The sequence below is a fragment of the Mytilus trossulus genome, chromosome 9 (genome assembly GCF_036588685.1).
Source record: "Mytilus trossulus isolate FHL-02 chromosome 9, PNRI_Mtr1.1.1.hap1, whole genome shotgun sequence".
In the NCBI taxonomy this organism is placed as follows: domain Eukaryota; kingdom Metazoa; phylum Mollusca; class Bivalvia; order Mytilida; family Mytilidae; genus Mytilus; species Mytilus trossulus.
Window position 1 is genome coordinate 60,091,619 of NC_086381.1, and position 20,167 is coordinate 60,111,785.

At 31.0% G+C, this 20,167-nt stretch overlaps 1 protein-coding gene across 7 annotated transcripts in view; it reads left to right on the plus strand.

The window, feature by feature from the left end:
* Positions 1-20,167, plus strand: part of LOC134683182 (transcription factor egl-13-like) — an 84,437-nt gene that overhangs the window by 28,087 nt on the left and 36,183 nt on the right. The window contains exon 1 of one of the 7 annotated variants that reach the window (XM_063542310.1): positions 736-816. The exons of 5 other annotated variants lie outside the window; for them this stretch is intronic. The gene's annotated coding sequence lies outside the window, so the exon portion shown is untranslated. Of the gene's footprint in view, positions 1-735; positions 817-1,480; positions 1,581-20,167 lie in introns of those variants that run through there. One more of the 7 variants, XM_063542309.1, reaches the window with a different exon arrangement.

Consider the following 20,167-nt stretch of genomic DNA (forward strand, 5'->3'; position numbering starts at 1 on the left):
AGAACTTTTTTTATACGTTTTGTAATAAAATGATAAAAGTAGTTGCATTTTAAACATTAGGAGAATGACATACCGTTTTTTGCCGAGGATTAAATGATTGTTCAGACTGCGACGCAACCAGATTTTATAATGTACAATTTTAATAAATCACGTTTATAATTACGTTATTTTGAAATTCTTACTTTTATCGTTAAAATTTTTGTTAAGTACTGTCAATTATCAAAAGTTAAGAAAAAGTCAAAGTAGGTCCGCTGAAAATAAATCATGGTTCACATTAAGTCATATGTACTTTTCTTACAAAGTTAAATACAGACACAATTGAATTTTAAATTGAAAAATAAATAATTTCAATGTTGTTGAGTGAAAGTCTTATATTAGAAATAAAAATCTGTTCCTTCAACAATAGCTTTAATCGGGAACGTTTATTTTCGGTGTTTCAATATTAGGATAAGTAATTTTTGGCGGGCTGTTGAATTTGGACCATTGTAATCTTTATTGTAACAAAACAGCGGTATTTGACTTCTGTTCAATGTTACATTTAAATTCAATTGTTAGAAGAAAAGAAAAGTTTAAACAATTAATTTACACCTCCAGTTGTTTTTTTAAGGAATGGAAGTGTTAAATACTTTAAATTATTCTTTTCTATAAAGATAATATAAAGTTAAAATATTAGTTTTGAATTTAAAAGTTAGGACTTAGGATCAACTGTTTTGTAAATCAAAAAGAATATATAGTCTAGGACTTTAGGTGTACAATGGTTAACTATACTATCTGAACTTTAAAGTTCTGATTTCGGAAATATGGACGTTTGTATAGGTATGTGTTTTGATTTCTTTTCCGTTTGATGTGTCCAGTTTTCAGAGTTGTGGGTATAATGTTCTATTTGAAATTGTTTTCATTTTTTTTTTCAAGTAACAAAAGTTTTGTTGGTGGTCCCTAGATTATAGAAGGAAGGTTTTAACTTTGCAAATAACATAAAGTCAAAGGAATAAAGGCATTATGTTGGTATTTAATTGCATGTTTTTTTTAAATCACCATATTATGGTACCCCATGAAAAAATAAGCAAAGACATTTAGTCATCATGCTTTCATCACATTGATGGGACAATACCCCACACAAATGTGTAATTGTACTTTTGATACAGTTTTCAGGTATCCTTCACACTTGACCCGTTCTCGTGTATATTCCCTCAATCTGTCATCAAATACCCCTCCCTCTGGCATTCTTTAATCAGATATCCATCCCTCCATCTTTGAACCTACGGGGACAAATTGAAGAACTTTCACCAGGTAAATACAGATACAGAGAAACGTTACGGTACAAGTCCCACAGTTAGAAAAAATTAACAGTTTGTTAAAACTACCGTATTCATAAAAGGCTTCAGATTCAGCGGACTGTAACCACACTTTACACGTCATTGAGTTGATATAGATGTCATACTATTGTATTTTCAATTTTTATGATAATTCAAAAAACTTTTGTTGTTGGTTATTTGTTATTTTTGAATTTCAATAAATATTATTCCCTTAACACATCATGCGTCAGATTACATAGAGAGGTAGACTAAGCGTATTGTCGAGTAAGTACTGAAGTAGCTTTTAGATATAGGTGTGGAGTTTAATGTTGAAATTGTAAAATGTTCTGGAATTTTTACTCTAACTTAATATTTAATTGTTAAAATAGTAATTGAAAACTGAAGAATTTGAAAATTTGAAAAAAATGGAAATATTGTGATTCTAATTGACCATTTTTACTTAAGAGTTCATAAAAATGCAAATTTTTTCAACTAGAAATTAAAATATAAAGATCTGATGAGACACTATCTTTCTCTTCATTATTTTAACTATTGGAAAGACAGATAGGGTTTCACATTCGAGTTGTCTTTGGTTTTATTTGTAATGCCTAAAAATATACTTTTGTTTGTGTGACGATTTTGCATGTCATGATATTTAAATTGCATATTAATGATAAATAAATATAAAAGTTATCAAAATTTGAAGATTTAAATGTATGGTTATTGTCCATGCACTTTTAAACATATATCAAAAAACAGTAATGGGGTTTCCCTTTTTTTGAAGCTGCAGATTTCACAATGTTAATAGGAAAAATTCCATTTATTCATTCATAAGAATAAAGACAGGATTTTGAGTTTATCCATTCAGTTGTCATTTGATGAGTACCACACTAGGTCTTGTCTGACCAGTAAAGGTATACATACATTCTTTTAGTTGTCGTTTGTTTATGTAATATATAAGTGTTTCTCGTTTCTCGTTTTTTATATATAGATTAGACCGTTGGTTTTCCCGTTTGAATGGTTTTACACTAGTAATTTTGGGGCCCTTTATAGCTTGTTGTTCGGTGTGAGCCAAGGCTCCGTGTTGAATGCCGTACTTTAACTTAAAATGGTTCTTTTTAAATTGTTATTTGGATGTAGAGTTGTCTCATTGGCACTCACACCACATCTTCCTATATCTATTTTGCATTAATTTCTTTTTTTTTGCGTAACAAGCTTTTTATGTAGTTTTTTTAAATCAATTAAAATTTTAAAACAAGTCATTAACTAATATATTGGCTTTAATCCACTGTAAAACTGTTGTTTTGAGGGGTTTCATATTTTGAAGAGGAAAGGGGGGCGGGGAGATTATTTTACCCCAAAAAAGTAGGTCCCTAGGCTATAATCAACATGGATTAATATAGGCATTTACATCCTATACTGCTCCTAGAATTATCCATGTTTGAGGGAAGGGAAGAAATAAATCTTTTTGAAAATCTTAGTCTTCGGGGAGGTCATAATTGTCAAGGGCATCAGTAAGGTACTAATTTTCCAAAGGTGAATTGGCAGGTTCCTATTAAATTCTGAACTCTACAAGTTGGACTTCTTCTAGGAGGCCATGACAATCATCAGGGGAGACTACTGGAGATTAATTTTCCAAAGATTGAATTGGCAGGTTTCTGTTTAGTTTTGAACCCTACATGTTGGACTTCTTCTGTGGGGCCAAATTTATCAGGGAAGACTACTGGATATTAATTTTCCAAATACTGAATTGGGTGTTTTCTGTTAAATTCTGATCTCAACAAGTTGGACTTCTTCTGGGGGGCCACAATCATCAGGGGAGACTACTGGAGATTAATTTTCCAAACATTGAATTGGCAGGTTTCTGTTTAGTTCTGAACTCAACATGAGGCACTTTTTGTATTTATCACTTGATTAAACATTTGTAAACAGAATAGAAGGTTATTATATCTTGTTGAAGCAGGTTTTATAATCATATTAGCTTCTGTATTTTATATGGTATTTTTTCACTTTACATTCATAGCCATTTAAAACTATGATATGACTTCAAATTGTAAAATATCAAAGGAAAACAAAATGCTTGAAAGTCAAAGGGTATCTTATATAAAACTGTATAACATTGTTTACTTTAAAACATTTTTATTGTTTTCTTTTCCTTTTGTAGTTTGACTATTCTGTTTGACTTTCTTTTATGTTGGAAATTTTCTAAAAACAAACTTTGATAAAAGTTTTTAAATTTGAATTATTTTTACGGATAAGTCTTTGTGAGCAATAAAATTTTATTACTTTAATGAGGAATCTTCTATTTCGAACGATTATACAAATTGAAAAATAAATTTATTTACAGTTTTAAAACAATTTGCACAAATTGTAAATTGACGACATTAATGCTTGTCTCAATTCGACATTTCTCGAGACGTTGCTTTCTTGTAATGGCATGTTGTACGATAAAAGGAAAATAACAATAAGACAATTTCAAGCAGACAATGAGCAATAAATAAGCCGGTTTCATTGCGTTTTACTTTAATTTGGGACCAAGATAGTCACTGTTATAGGTTTTATGGCCGAGTTTGATTGCGATAGGCTTTTAATATCTTCCATTTTCAATACAATCCTCTGTAACCCTTTGCAACAATTTAGCCTAATAGAAACGAATAAATGGATAAACTAACAGCCTTAATTGTACAAAGTTCTCTTGTTTTATGCTTTTTATGTATTAATTACAGGCTTTTAAATAATTATTCTTATTTGATAGAGATCATTAAGAAAGGATTCCTCCACTTAGAAATAGTACTTAGATTTATTGCAATAAAAACGATGAATTGTTATTTTTTTTCTAAGAGCCCACACAAAGACAAGAATTTCTATATATGTGGCATCGGTAATTGACACAAGTTATTGTCCCTAAGAGTTTTAGTTATTTCTAGATACTATAATCACAATGAAGATTTTGTTAAATTATACTTAATGCATTGAATTAGCATTCTGAAAGTTTTAATTTAAGAAACAGTAACCTCCCCTTTTTCAAATTCATTTCTTTTTTTTTAAATGTGGGTAAAACTATCAAGAATTAATAAGCAAAAATAATGAAATATCCCAGAAACATTTAACTGTAGACTTGGATGTCTTTTGCCTCTGTGGCCCAAACAAGTCATAAAAAGGGCCATCATGATGATGCATCATTGCAACAATGGAATAATAAATGCAACAGTAGTATTTGAGAGTCAGAATCAACATCAATGGTCCTTAATTCTACTCCATAGCAGTCTTCACACTTATTCTGCAAGCCTATGCTTGAAAAGTTACTATATCAAATATGTCAGAGATTGTACCAAAGGGCTACATTTCACAAAAAAACATCCAACTTTAATTGAAACTATGTATGAAACAACGTTTATTGAATTGCTCAAGATCTGCAATCATTTTTCCTTGTTTAAAATTTTTTTTGTGCAAATCTTGGCCAGGCTTAATAAAGACTCGATCCTTACAAATTTGTCTTTTGAAAATCTGTGAAAGAGAACTTTTTTCATGTTGATTGCATGGCAGTTCTAATTAATGAAGAGAACAAATAAACAGAAGAACACATTTTAAATAAATAACACATTTGTCTACTTTTTTAAACATTTACATCAAATTGCGTATTGTAAAGTTGAATAAATTTGCATATTTTTTAATAGGTAGGTAAAGAATAATAACTTAAATTCAGTTATTCTTTTCCTCATCATATTTTGAGATCTAATCGACTTGAAAAGTGCATCTGCTTCTAAAACGAACAAAAGACCGAAAAATGTTATTATAAACGTAAATATAGTATTTCATAATAGAGGTTTAGTATTCTTATAAAACATATGGGAGAGATCTGTCGGGGAACAATACGGATTGTATAATACTTATTGTGTTTGGGTAATAGGAGTGTACCAACACGTTATGATTAAATGGGACATTGTAAAACGGGAAGGAATGCATTTTGTTAAAATTTGGAAATTGTCATACAATTATGGATGGGTAAGGGTCAACCAAAGGTGTTTGACGTAAGAAAGCATAGAAATTGTTGTAAAACTTAAATTGCAGGCTTTCACTTTTTTTTATTGTAGTCACAACAATAAAGACTATATTTTTCTTCTTTTTTGTGGAAATCTCTCAATATGAAAAAAAAAATTATATTATGATGGTATATTGAATATGAAAAAAAAAATCTTTGTAAAAAAATAATGATTTCTAATTGCAAATGTGTTCATGTCGACCATGGTAGAACTACTTTCATATATTAGGAAATGCTTTGAATCTGGTATTTTATCTAATGTTTAAAGCTAGTTTCTACCCCCCCCCCCCCCCTTTTTTTTGGTGCCTTTAAAAGATTAATTTTCAAATTTTATTTCAAATTTTATTTCAATTAACACCACAAAAGAAAAGCTTTTGCAAACTGATCAAAATAACCAATTTAACAATTCTCTTACTTAAAAAATAGTGGGCGAACGTAACACAACAATGTTCAAAACAACCAAAATTAATAATTCTCTAACTTAAAAAAATAGTGGGCGATAGACAAAACATAAGTAAGTGTCCTTAAATGACATTACCCCCTACCTGGCCTCATTACAAGGACTGTGGGAATTGTGGAACCAAGCAGCTGTCAGACTTATTGTTTCAAGGAGGGAGATGTAAACACAGGACAAGCCAAAGTTTATTTTCATTCAACCTGCACTTAAGTTTACAGAGCTAGTGCATCCCAGCAGGAACAAGATACAGGAATGCCTTTTGTCTACGATAATATAATTATATCTAATGGGTGTATAATTAATGACCCCTTTGTGGTGTGTGTTTGTTGTGATTAGGTCCTTTTGGGTTTATGGCCTGTTTACAAGTAATTTCGGTGAACATCAGGAGGCCCTTGTACTACGGAGCAGTGGTGTAGTTTTAATAAGAGATTTTTGTTGGTTTTATAAGCTAAGATAATTTGATTAAGGATAATTGTGTGTTTATTAAGTGCTTCATAATGAAAGGAAAATCTCATGTCAGACAAGTTATATTGTCCATTATTTTTTTTGGTATATTTTTTTTTATTAAACAGCATGAAAAATTGATGAGGTTTGTTTGTTATCAGAAAATTTGTGATAATATTTTGTTATAATCATTTTCTATTCAAAACTGAAAAAAATAATGTCAACATTATTTATGTAACCATTGAGAATAGGAGGAAATACTTATTCATTGGATTCTTTTTTCTTTAATCATGCAGTAATGCATTCTACAAAAAAAGATGTCCTTAAAATTCTAAATCTGTTCTTTAACATAAGAACAGCAATGACAAATCTAATGTGCTACTATTTGATTGGATGTTATAAAATATAGAAAAAAATGATGTAAAAATATTTGTTCATGCATCCTATTAAACCTGAACTTTTTACCTTAAGATTTTAATTTCTTTTTATAATATTTGTCTCTGTGTTATATCATTCAAAAACTTAAGCCTCAATTTTTCACAATGACTGCACATTAATTTTTTGGCCACGCCCCCAAAAGTCATCAAGCAGACGGATGGCAGCAATGACAGTTAAAGCGGTTAAGTAATTATGAAGCCATCCCATTAGTATAATTGTCTGTATATTATAATGCAGATTTCAGCGCCAATCAACAGCTACTTCAGAATGTCATTAAACAGATAACCAAGGGAGATAAACAGGGTTTTCTGACATAACTAACGTTCCTTTGTCAAGTTAAACTGTTACAGATGTAACTACAGTCGATTAACCCCAATTTAACACAATTATAATCAGTGCTCCTGGTAATCACTCTTTGTTTTTATAACACAGAGCTCAGTATTAAAGTTAGATATGGTTATCAACTATAGAGGAGTGCAGAATTGGTCCTGACACTTGTATAGTGTCTGTTAATTCAGAAGTATCTTTAATAATGGACTGCAAAAGGCTCAAGTGATTACAGAGCCTGATTAGTAAAAAGGGGGACCCAAAATCTTAAGACTTTTCTTTACAATTGCTTTCAGTGTCTTTTTATTTTTCATACTTGGCAGTTTGTGTCAAAAGTTATATTTTGAAGTTTGGCAATCAACAAATCCAAACAGGGTGACATGAAACAGAAGATCCAAAATTCTATGCATTGTTTTTCTTACACACCTGCTTCAATAATAAATGCTTATTTCAATTAAAATAATGTGTGCTTTTGAAAAAAGGTCGTTATGAAATTTCACACTTTTAGACATGCAGTTATTTTAGTCTAATTTACATTGAAATTTATTGTTCAATTTTTTCCTTCCTTAAAAGTTTAGTATTTTTTGCTTTACTTCATTGCTGTTTATTTTTTGGTGCTCAACTGTAAAATTATTGTTTTCTAGTTGATTTTGAGTTTTTTTTTGCTTTGGTTGTAGCTTTACTGACCTTTTCATACTTGCCATTTTATGACCCATTGTTTTACGTTGATGTTTTTGGAACTTAGCTGTGTTTGAAAGGTTACACATTATTAAGGAATCTATTGTTGATTATTAGGTGCACTTGATTAGCTACATCTTCAAGCATTGTTTAAACAAACAAAAATCAGCAGTCAAATGCTTCTATTGACATGAAAGGGGCACCCCATGGGGTTCTCTACTTAGGTGCTATATGTTTACTGGCATGTAATGGCATTTGTGATGGATGGTTGTCACTAGCAGAATGAGGAGAATGTTTTAGAGAGATAAATTCTGTAATTACCAATTGTTGTTCAAAAGCTGCTGCATCTTTATTTATACCATTCTAAGTGTTAACTCTTAACTGAATTTGATTGGTAACTAAACAATGCTCAATTCTGTTTTTTAAGAGGGTTTATGGCATTTGAATAGTGACCTACATAATTTATATCTGCAGATAAAAAAATCTTGATTTTTTTTTGTTGTCAATTTTATTTTAGAATAAGACTGGATACATTAAACCACATTAATAAAACAAGGCTCTTTTCATTCTTTTTTGCTTTAACGCCTGAAATTTAACTTTCATCGATGAGACTGAAGAATTGTATGAGAGGACACAGGCCATGAGTGAGAAGGGGTGTCTACCATCTAACACAGCAACTTAATGCTCCTAGACAGTGAGAAATGCTTGTAATTTTAGTAGATTAGCTGTATTTTATTGACAGATACCCAGCATGACCAAGCATTAAATCTAATTGGTCAATGGGCTTGTCTGTTCACTGACAGATAGTCAATGTTCTATCATTGAATTCCGTTGGTCGTTTGGTGATGATATGATATATTATACCAGACAAAAAATGTTTGAATTCATAGATATTAGAAAGTTTTCAATAAAAAGATTTGGACTAAGAATTTTAAAGAATTGAGTTCATATTCTGGTTAAGAGGGACTTTTTTGATAGCAGATGTATCATGAAATTTTCTCCTTTTGTCTTCAAGTATTACAATCTTTATCAATTTTACTTTTCGTCAGCTTCAAGTTTGACAGAAATTTTGACCCCAAAATTTTAAATGAATGCAAGATCTTTGTTGTGATCAATTTCTATCAAAATGTAGGTTAATTAAGCCAACTAGATCCAAAGATCATATCTGATCTCATTTTTTCTTCAAATCTTTCATATTTCATAGACAACAGGACAACATTTCCCCCTTACTTCAATATTAATTTCATCCTCATATTGAAATCATTATACTCTAATGGAATAACAGTAGATAAGAATTCATTTGGATGATAAAATTGAAGTGTGGCCCTCCTTCTACTGTTTCAGCTTATCATATTCTGACAGACTTCTGCTTCTATTGTAACATCATCTGATGACTGGTTTATCAAATAAATAACAATTATTTATAATGTAAGAAGTATAGTCATCATGTTGGAATGTGGAGTTCTCTTTAGAACTTTTGTTTTCATGTTAAAAACCCAACCAAAAAACAAAGAATCAAGTCTTTTTCTTGTAATCTACAAAGAACAGTACATGCATGTTTTGAAGGGCATTGGTTAATTGTTGATGAGGGGAGATAACTCTAATTTATTTCATTAATTTTACTATTTAGATAACTATGAATGAATTTTTAAAGAAAAACAGAGTTTGGGTGAATGATATTCTATCTGTCTTTAAATTAAATTATGTTTTTTATAATATTTCTAACAATATATCATAGGATTTATGATATGGAATTAATTATTGACACCTTTAGTTACATCAAATACCCAATACAAATGCTGCAGTTGTGATTCCTTTAGTTTTCCCTAACCATGTTAAAATTCAAGACAAAGTTCATGTCATCATGAGAAAATTTGACTCTTTTACTTAACATTAGACATCCTTGACCCAAGTTTTAGCTAATGACATGCATAATTACAGATTTTCATAACCATTTTTCTTTTGATCTTCTAGCAGTAATGGCTGCAATTCCTAGGAGAGTTCCCACAATCTTATTCTAATCAGAAAATAAACAAGCAGTGACGGAAAATAAACAAATATCATTGTTCTGTACAACTTATCACCCTCTCTCCCATACATGTCAAAACCTACTGTTGATTCTACACTAATCTTGTCAGGGCTAATAGTTTCTGTAACAGGATTAATTATTGGTTGTGATTTCTACAACCAGTTCACTTAGAGTGTTTAAATCACAAAATGGGAGGTCTTTAACTATTTGTTTAAAATATAAATCTATTCTACACTAATCTTGTCAGGGCTAATACTTTCAATAACAGGATTAATTTTTTGATGTGATGTCTACAACCAGTTCACATAGAGTGTCTAAATCACTAATCTTGTCAGGGCTAATAGTTTCTGTAACAGGATTAATTATTGGTTGTGATTTCTACAACCAGTTCACTTATAGTGTTTAAATCACAAAATGGGAGGTCTTTAACTATTTCACTTAAAACATAAATCTATTCTACACTAATCTTGTCAGGACTAATACTTTCTGTAACAGGATTAATTATTTGATGTGATATCTTCAACCAGTTAACTTGGAGTGTTTAAATCACAAAATGGGAGGTCTTTAACTATTTCATTTAAAATATAAATCTTTTCTACACTAATCTTGTCAGGGCTAATATTTTCAGTAGCAGGATTAATTATTGGTTGTGATTTCTACAACCAGTTAACTTGGAGTGTTTTAATCACAAAATGGGAGGTCTTTAACTATTTCATTTAAAATATAAATCTTTTCTACACTAATCTTGTCAGTGCTAATATTTTCAGTAGCAGGATTAATTATTGGTTGTGATTTCTACAACCAGTTAACTTGGAGTGTTTTAATCACAAAATGGGAGGTCTTTAACTATTTCATTTAAAATATAAATCTTTTCTACACTAATCTTGTCAGGGCTAATATTTTCAGTAGCAGGATTAATTATTGGTTGTGATGTCTATAACCAGTTCACTTTGAGTGTCTAAATCATTGATTGTGAGGGCTTATGGGTTTCACAACTTCCCATTAACTATGATTCCTGAGTGCCAGATCCAGGGGGAAGGGCTCTGGGGTTGGAGCCCCCTTTTTTGGATGATCAATGCTTTTGAATGGGGATATATGGTTGGAACCCCCTTCCCTTTATCCTGCGTTAGGAATCCCCTTATTTTAAAATGGTTGAAAATGTCCCTGACTTATTCTATAATTCTTTACTTATCTTGTCTATTGAAAGGTTACTTGTTCAGGATTTAATGTCTACAACCAGTTTTCTTAGAGTGTCTAAATCAGAAAATGTGAAGGTTTTCATTGATGTCAAAACATGTACATGTATATTGATTTGGTCCATACCACTTTTTAGAAAACCATAATAGAACTTATACAAAATCTATACTTTTAACAGATGATAATGCCATTTTTCAATTCTAGACTGAATTGACACAAATTATATACAACCTGTCCAAATAAAGTGTGTGATGGTACTCTGTTATCTATACCAATTTCATAGTAAAGAAAAAGTGCTGTACTGCTTTTCAACAAATCTTGTTTGGGTTAAAGGGATTAATTATTGAATGTGATCTTTAAAATAAAAGGGATTGTTGTATAACCAGCAAGTTTTAACCATTTATTCTTTTAAAGAAACATAAACAGTATTTAGTATCTACAATTAAATGATCACTGACCATAATGTATTCTTTAGTTGGTTATGGGTGTGATCATTTAGCTGTGATTTTTATATATTTTTAATATGTTCTATTATTGTTGTGACTAAGGATTCAATGAACCATATAGTTCTGAGCAAGTTGTTCTATATAGCTTTTCAATGGAGTTGTCCGAGCTGGTGCCTCTTAGAACAAACAGTTACTGCAAAATTGATAATACAATAGAATTATTGGAAAAAAATGTACAAATATGACAATTAATGATTTCTTGCATGTCAAATGGTGGGTTCTTTTGATTGTTAATTCTTCACATGGTACTCTATCTGATTAAAGAACAGTGCATGGTACCACACGACTGGCTGTAGTTTGATTGCATGTGAAGTGATTAGGAGAATTTGGGAGATAAGATTTTTCCATTGTTTCTTACTGGGCTGTGACCAGACAGGAGGCAGGGTGTTTTATCATGCTATTTTATCAACCCAAATCTACATACTGATTATTAATTGCTGCCAAACTGAGTGAATTTTGATGTAAAATAAATTAGAGTGCTTGTCTTTGCTCATGTCTTTTAATCAAGAGGTACAGAGATAAATGTATCTTTAATGAGCGATTATTTGTGATGGAGAGGCAGGCTGACATTGTATTGTTTGAAGATTTATTTTCAAACATTACTTAACAAGAATTACACATTTGATTTTTTGCCCTGACATTGTAGGATATAAAGAAAGCCCATTAAGTGAGAGTCCCAAAACAAATCAAGGCTGCAGATTATAACTACAGTGCCAAGTTTATAATAAACTTTTATTTTTTTTGTTCTAAGGTGCAAATCAGGCTTTGGTTTTCTCTTTTGAATTGTTTTGGAATTTGTTATACCTTACAGGCCTTTGATTACTTATGTAGGGAGGAGTTTTTCTCATTGTTGAAGGCTCGTCAGTGCCCTATAATTGTTTACATCCTCGTCCTTTGGTCTCTGAATATATTTGTCTCTAGGCATTTGTACTACAGTGAGATAGATTTCTTAAATGAGTTGATGATAATTTTGAAAGATGCTCTCTGATTTATTTTGTCCCATTGCCGGTAGGGTTGCGGTTAAGCATGAAGACCATGTATGATTAGAATAATTGAATTTTTAAGTCAGAATATTTTTATTCCATTAAATAGATAAAGGCAATCTCTTGGACTTGTAAAAAAATGGAAAAGACAAAAAGTAGAAAGAAAATATCAAATTCATAGAATGTAAAAACATATTGTCACAACAGTAATCTAAAAACCTTAAATAACTTACAAATTTGAACAATGGGAAAATTTCATGGGAATGTCATTCCACAAAGGTTTTTGATACATTTATTATGGCGAGTCAAATGTAGCGTGGCATCATTGTCAGTCATGTAGCCATTCCATGCAGTCACATCTGACATAAGTCAACATTCTTCACGTCTGCTAGAATCGTAGATAAGGATAATAATTGTAAACAACGGATTTCTTAATATGTTTTTGTGTGTGAACTTGGTGATTCTTTGTTTAGTTTTGAACTGTGTTTTTTGTATGATAAACTTCAAGTTTTGTCCCAGAATCAGTGTGACTGCATGCACGTTTCTTCATGTGAGAATTTTTGTTTTTTGAATGTTTGCAATTCGTCTGTATTCTGTTATTATTATTTAGCTTTCTACTATGGCTTTCCATGTTGTCTTGATTTCTAATTTACATTTTGATGGTGTTAATTACAGCATAAATTGTATAGCTGTATTCCATTTTTTTGGTGGCTATTTTGGGGGGGGTATCTTATCAAGAGTCATTAAAAAAATAATTTAGGTAAAGAAATAAGTATTGTTCTGCAACAGCTTTACATAATATTTAACAGATTCCACTTGCATGTTGACTTGAGCAATCTGATTTCAACACCTGACTTTATTAAAATTTGATCATTACTTTTAAAGATTTAGGGATGCCCCAAGTGCATGTGCTCAACAGTCCTCTAAAATGTCCCAATGTAGCTGGAACTTAAAAAATTATCAAGTACATATGCCTCAATTGTCGTTCATCTAAAAATCCAAAAGTACATGGAACTTTAAAAAAATATCCGGTAAATATGCCTAATGGTAATTTATCTGAAAGGATCAAGTTCAAAGTAAACATGGACCCTAAAAAGCTTTTTATAGATGTAAGGAAGTACCAGCCACATGTGTGTATGTTTTTAAGGATTTGAACCTTAGTATAGACCTAAAAGGCATTTGTCTTATTTTTGGTTTTTTTTCGTAGTTCTGAAAGGTTGGTGAACATTCCAAAGGTCAAAATACATGTTCTATTAGTACTTGGACATTTGATTGAGACCTGTAAAAAAGTACCTTGAAGCAAGGACCACCAAAAAGTACAGATTGTTGAAGGCCATACAGTGACCTGTAGTGACCTGTAGTTGTTCATTTTAACATTATTTGGTCTCTAGTATCTAGATACCGGTAGTTGTCTCATTGGCAATCATATTGCATATTCTTAATTTTGTAGATGAGTAGTCTGTACAACTTAAATGGGTTAGGATATCTCCCAATAAAAAGAAAATCTAAGGTTAATAGAACACGTGATAATTTGAAATGAAAGTGAATTTACAATGAATTGAAAAATAAGTTTTTTGATTGAATAGGGAAATTTAACTTTCAACACCTTTTAGCATATAAAATTAAAAAATGGTGAGCACATTGCAAGGAAATAATCTCTTCAGAGAAAACAACCACATTCTTACAATTCGGATATTGGTCAATGCATCCCCTTATTAGAGTGCCAACCACATGGTGGAATAAAAGTTGTTCCTGTGGTCTCAGATTCTGCTTTTCTTATTTACAGATTATATCAGGGTTTAAAAAAACAAAAACATAGGTCATCCTGGTCTCTTTTTCAACTTCTTTTAATTGAAATCAACAACCCCTGTCAATTAAGCTACATTCTTCTTGTCTCTCTCTCCCAGATTAGAATCAGATCTGTACATTATGGCGTAGATTATCTGACATCAGGGTGTTATTGTAGTGTGACATCACATTCATGGTCCTGTCAGATCATTGTCAGATAACAGCGCCACCAAGTGACTTTTTATAATACTTGGGGTTATTGAAAAAATCTGCAATGGATTTATGAAATGGGATACTTATAATGTTTGTATTGAACCCTGTGTTTAGAATGGACATAATTCTTGTTATGTATTTATAATTTCTGCAACAAGTACTTGTATTGACCCTCAGAAGATTTGGGGGGGGATTTTTTTTCTTTCATTCTTTAAGAGGGGGTTTTGGCTGGTTTGGTCCCTCTGGACCCAAGTCTGGGAAAACTGTTTGTATTAAATCTTTGTATAAATATTATGTGGCCATAAACCACAATAAATATTAAAAAAATATTCTATAGACAGAGGGTGTTTTTTTAAAGGTATTTGAAAACTAACTTAAGTATAATAACCTCTTGTTCCAGATTTTTTTCTCTCTGACAATTGATTTAATTTTGATATTACTGTCAAGTTTTTTTGTCTATTGTTGCCCTTCAAACCACAGGCATATTTTTTTTCTTCTGACAATCAATTCATCACTTCCCATACTATGTCACTATTGTATTAATATTAGTACCAAAAAAAACACCTTAAGTATGAATACAGCATTATGCTAAATAACTGAGCACAAATCATTAAAAAATAATGAGTTATTTTTATATCTATCAATTGTGGGTGCAAAGTTCTTGTCACACTTTGATGTGCATCAGGAGAGATCGAAACCATACCTCAAATTCATGCTCTACATTTTTTTCACGTGGTAAAACTAGGTCATACTGGTAACTGAGTGACATATGACAGACAATGATGATTTTATTTTCACAGAAACAAACCAAATTTCATCAGAATCACATCTTTGTTTATAAAAATTGTCAGTGAATCATCGTCAATGTTTACTTCTGCGGAGATCAAAGGCGGGATCAAGTTTTAACAAAATACCTCATTTCTTTTGATTACCCTCTCTCGGTTCTTTTGTGATAAGTATTAGAGCTTATACTTGATGGGCAAATTTGATCCCGACATTATTTGGAATAAGTCACCTGTTCGCTGGAAATTAAACTAATTTTCGATATCAAAATAGACTGTGTTTTTCTTAGTAGTTTTGTTCTCTTATCAGTCGAGTGGAAATTGCAACAACAGGTGAAAAATAAGCAATTAGATTTTACAACATGCAAGATCTCCCTTCTTACCACATAATATTTCAAAAAATGTGCAATGCAATGAACAATAATGGGTTGAAAAATGCAATATTTCAAATTTGTTTGCAAAAAACGCAGATTAACATCTGGCAGTTGTAATTCACCCTTTATTAACCAACAATTTAGCGGAGCCCATAAAATCGTAGGAGAAAATTGGATGAGTTTAGAGGTTAATGCATCCTGCTATAGTCAAATAATTGTGACTATTCTTTTATCAAATTTTGATATGATGGAACGATCTCACTAATCATAAATTGACATTAAAACTTGAATCTAATTTTCAAAATGCTTACATTAAATAATTCATCTAGTTTAACATATGCTTGCATGGAGAATGTTGGTTGGTATTCAAGAAAGATTGTTTGTAAACCACATAAAGAGTTTGTTCAGTATAAATCTCACACCTTTTTTTTTCCAGTTTAATTTCTTCAGTGTTCAGATTTATGAAGTAGAGGCTTGCATTGGTTCAAATTTGCTTGAAATAATGAAAGGTCCAGGACCGTTTAGAATTTTAAGCAAAAGGTCCTCCATAAGAAATCAATGGTTGTGTATAAAAGCATAGGTTCAAATAAAATTGAGAATGGAAATGGGGAATGTGCCAAAGAGACAACAACCTGACCAAATAAAAAAACAACAGCAGAAGGTCACCAACAGGTCTTCAATATAGCGAGAAATTCCCGCACCCGGAGGCGTCCTTCAGCTGGCCCCTAAACAAATATATACTAGTGAAAGTATGGTACTGTCCTGGACTTTTGTAATTTAAAAATAAAAGTCCTCTCCTAGAAAAGACAGGTCCCGGACCTCTACCCACACTAATTTAAACCCCTTGATAGAAATGGACATGTTTGTTCTTTGGGTTATTGGGTTGCCGCCTCATTGACCTACATGCAGAGTGTCCTTCCCTATTGAAAGGGGGCAGATATATGTATTAAGTGAACTCAGCTCTCAGTTCATAAAGTTTCAAAAAAAATCAGTAGTTTATCTGATAAACGAAACATTCTCAAAATAAAATTATCAAAATGACAAGCATTGCTGTGTTATGCCACTTCAACATTAGTTAAATTCAGGAACCTTTGCTCCTTATCTTCAATTTTCTTAAAGATTTCCCCCTAAAAAGACAGAGACAAATGTATTGATAAGACTCTTTGTGACTTTTTTGACAATCAGTAACTGGTGCTAGAAAAAGATAAACTTGTTGAAGTCTGAGACGAAGTCTTGCATCTGTCGGTGAACTGGAGGTTATAAATGGCTTGTAGAAGCATGGGAATCGGTTAAAGTCGTTTCTTGTCTTGTCACATAAAGCTTTCATTAATTTACTTTAAATTTGACCTGTTTACTGTAAAGTTCTGAAATTTTCCATTTTTTTAACGTGGCAGAATGTCAAAGAACCAAGTTATCTGATCTTTAGTTAATTAATTCACATAATTCAAAGTTGATTTCAAAATTGATAACGGCTTATAAAATTTTCAGTTGTATATGCATAAAAATTTGACAAAATTCAATTATTTTTGTTTAACCTGCCGTTTTAAATTTTATGCACTTGGTGTACAATCATTTTTAAATCAGTTCAGTATTCTAATAAATTTCGAAAAGAGTCAGAGACCTGAATTACAGCCAGACTTTGTGACAACCTAAATGTAGTATTGCTTAAAAAATTAAAATTATAGTATTAAGTTCTTGAAAATCAACATGTGAAATATGTTAATTAAGGCAGGACAGGAAATCTAAGATTTGGATGTTTGTTCAAAGAACCTAATAGTTGATTAACAAGTACGTTTTATAATTACTAATCAAATCTTTTCAATTAATTAAAATGAAATCAGTTCCTCTTTTCATTAAGAGTATGATTATCGCTAAAATTATAATCCAAAAATTGTTGAAATTTTAGTTGGAAAACTTCCACTTGCCAATTGTCGAATTTGAGACACTGCATGGGCCGGCACCAAGTTCGTTATCCCGGTAAAAGTGCTAAGTAGGTCTAAAGATATACTCAATTAGAGAATATATTGTACTTCTAGTCTCAGTAAAATTCTTATCATAATGTTAACAAGAGATTTGCCTTTGTAGTGAAAATCATGTTAATGTATCGCACGGCAAACTACTCATTAGGACGAATTAGTCTAAGAATGATGTTTGCTTCTTTCATGAAAAATACACAAAATCTTTAGATATGAATTTAGTCTTATTAACTACTCAGCATGAATCAGGAGAGTTATTTAATCTCAACACTTTAACAATTGTCTTAAGAGGGCGCCACCTTCTTTCAATTCCCATTATCTAACCCTGGAAAGGGTTGAGGTTTGGTCTCGTAAACGTCAATTGTCCAAACAGAATTTTCGGGAAAACAAAAAGATTAAGAAATAGGTTAAAATAAAAACACCAGAAAGATAAGTAGAAGAACTGAATACATATCACTTTATTTCAAGTGGTTAATTTTACTTCTAGCCTCTTATGTTATTGTTATTAATAAATATGAACAGTTGTCATATAAATTAATGCATTGTTATTATGGTTTGTTCAAGAGTTGTCTCCCATGGGTGAAGTACCCACTTTTCTTTTGTTGATGAAAGTATAATCAAGTCTATTGTAAAATTAGGACATTTTGATAGAGGTGTGAGTAGTTTTTGACTAATTTAAAAGGAATTTAGGAAATACTCAGCATATGTTTATTGAAGTGAGTTGTGTTTTCTTTTAATGTACAATTTTCATGATTTTTTTTAAAACTTTATCTAATGAACTGTTTTCACAGGTTATATAACCCATTTTAAACAATATAAATTTATTTCATTGTTATCAATAGTCAAGTAAGTTGGTAGCAGTACATTATATTATATGTACTAATTTACTTCATATAGTACTTTTAGTAACATATTTAATAAGTTCAACATCTTTGGCACACTTTAATGCAACTATTGTAGTCCACAATCTTCAATCATAATACAAATGTAGTTTTTCACTTGTGATTGGTTATTGGTTGCTTTTTGTCCAGTGGCAAATAGTTCATGCATTTTCAGAATGTTTTTTTTTCACATATGAGGATTTTCTTCATTTGTTATATTCTATGTGTGCGTTTTGCCTGTGGATTTCTTAACTTAATGATTACAGTGAAGAAAAACAGGTGTTTTTGCCTTATTTCTTGTTAAAACTGCATTTGCTTTATAATATTAAGTTGTATTATTAAATAGCTGTGTGTCCGAATAATTATATGTGATCATTGCCTCATTTGAAACACATTTAAACACAGTAGTTTGGTACATACATTTCCAAGTTTAGTCAAACTTTTAACAGCAGTGCTCACCAAAGTATAATAATTTTGAATTGATTTATTCTCAAAAGTGGCCGAAAACCTTCCATTATTGTCATCAAGCTATCAATTTCACAAAACATTTGCTAACTATTAGAAACCAAATTTGTAAAAACACCATCAAACTATGGGCAGTTGTTTGAAGAAACGGTAAAAAATACAAATAACAATTAATGTAAGATGGTCAAAATATACTTTCTCAGTTCCGTAATCCTTATCATCTGGTATTGCTTATAGTAGATATCCCTAGATCCTTTGTTCCCATCATTAAATTGAAATATAGCGTTCAGTTAACATATTCGCTTAATTGTGATATAATACTCTACCATTCTGGTTTTAATAAACGAATTTTTGTTTTCCATCCATAGTTTGATAGTTATTCATTAAGTGGGATGGGATATTGTTTCTCACAGAGAATGGTGTTAATTATTATATATAAAAGCCAGAGGTTCAATTGCTTTCATTTTGTTTCTTGTCTTTCTGTAAAGCCTGTATCAGGTTAGCAATAGAAATGTCCCCTAATGTAGTTCAGCTTGTCTAACTTATATTTCCATGGACAGGCTTTGATGCAAACATTTTGTTTTTCTTAATTCATAATGAGTCCCCCCCCCCTTTTTTTTTTATTCCTCATGGACAAACTAAGTTTTGTTTTTTTCTAAATAAACTTTTTTCACGTGTTTTTCAATGACATTTCTTAGAAATTTGTTCAGTATTATAAAAGTTCCTAGTATCATTCTAACATATATTTATAGACTCTGGAAACAAGTATTTTAAAGATAGACCTAAAAACCACAAATCACTTGACTTTTAATTACATGTATCGGTATTTGCCTGAGACAATTGTTTTCTATCAAAACTCGTCCACTTATACTTTGTAAGTTAAGGATCTAATAAGAAATAGGAAGCTATATGACGGTAGAAATTCTACGAACACTTTTGATCTAAGTTAGGACATGGAAAATTCAAAAGAGGCCTCATCCGTCTTAGTGTCAGTCAGGAACTTAAGTTCCACCAACGCAACTATTTGTCAATATTTATGACGAATTGTTTCAATAAGTGTTGATTCACATTGATTTAGATAGATTAATTTATCTATTAAAGATTTATTGTATAAATATTTTAAAATTATCCATTTTTGTATCAAAATTTTAAAAAATGGTCCTGCTACAAGATATTTTAAAATATAAAAAAGAAGATGTGGTTATGATTGCCAATGAGACAACTATCCACAAAAGACCAAAATGACACAAACATTAACCATTATAGGTCACTGTACGGCCTTTAAAAATTTT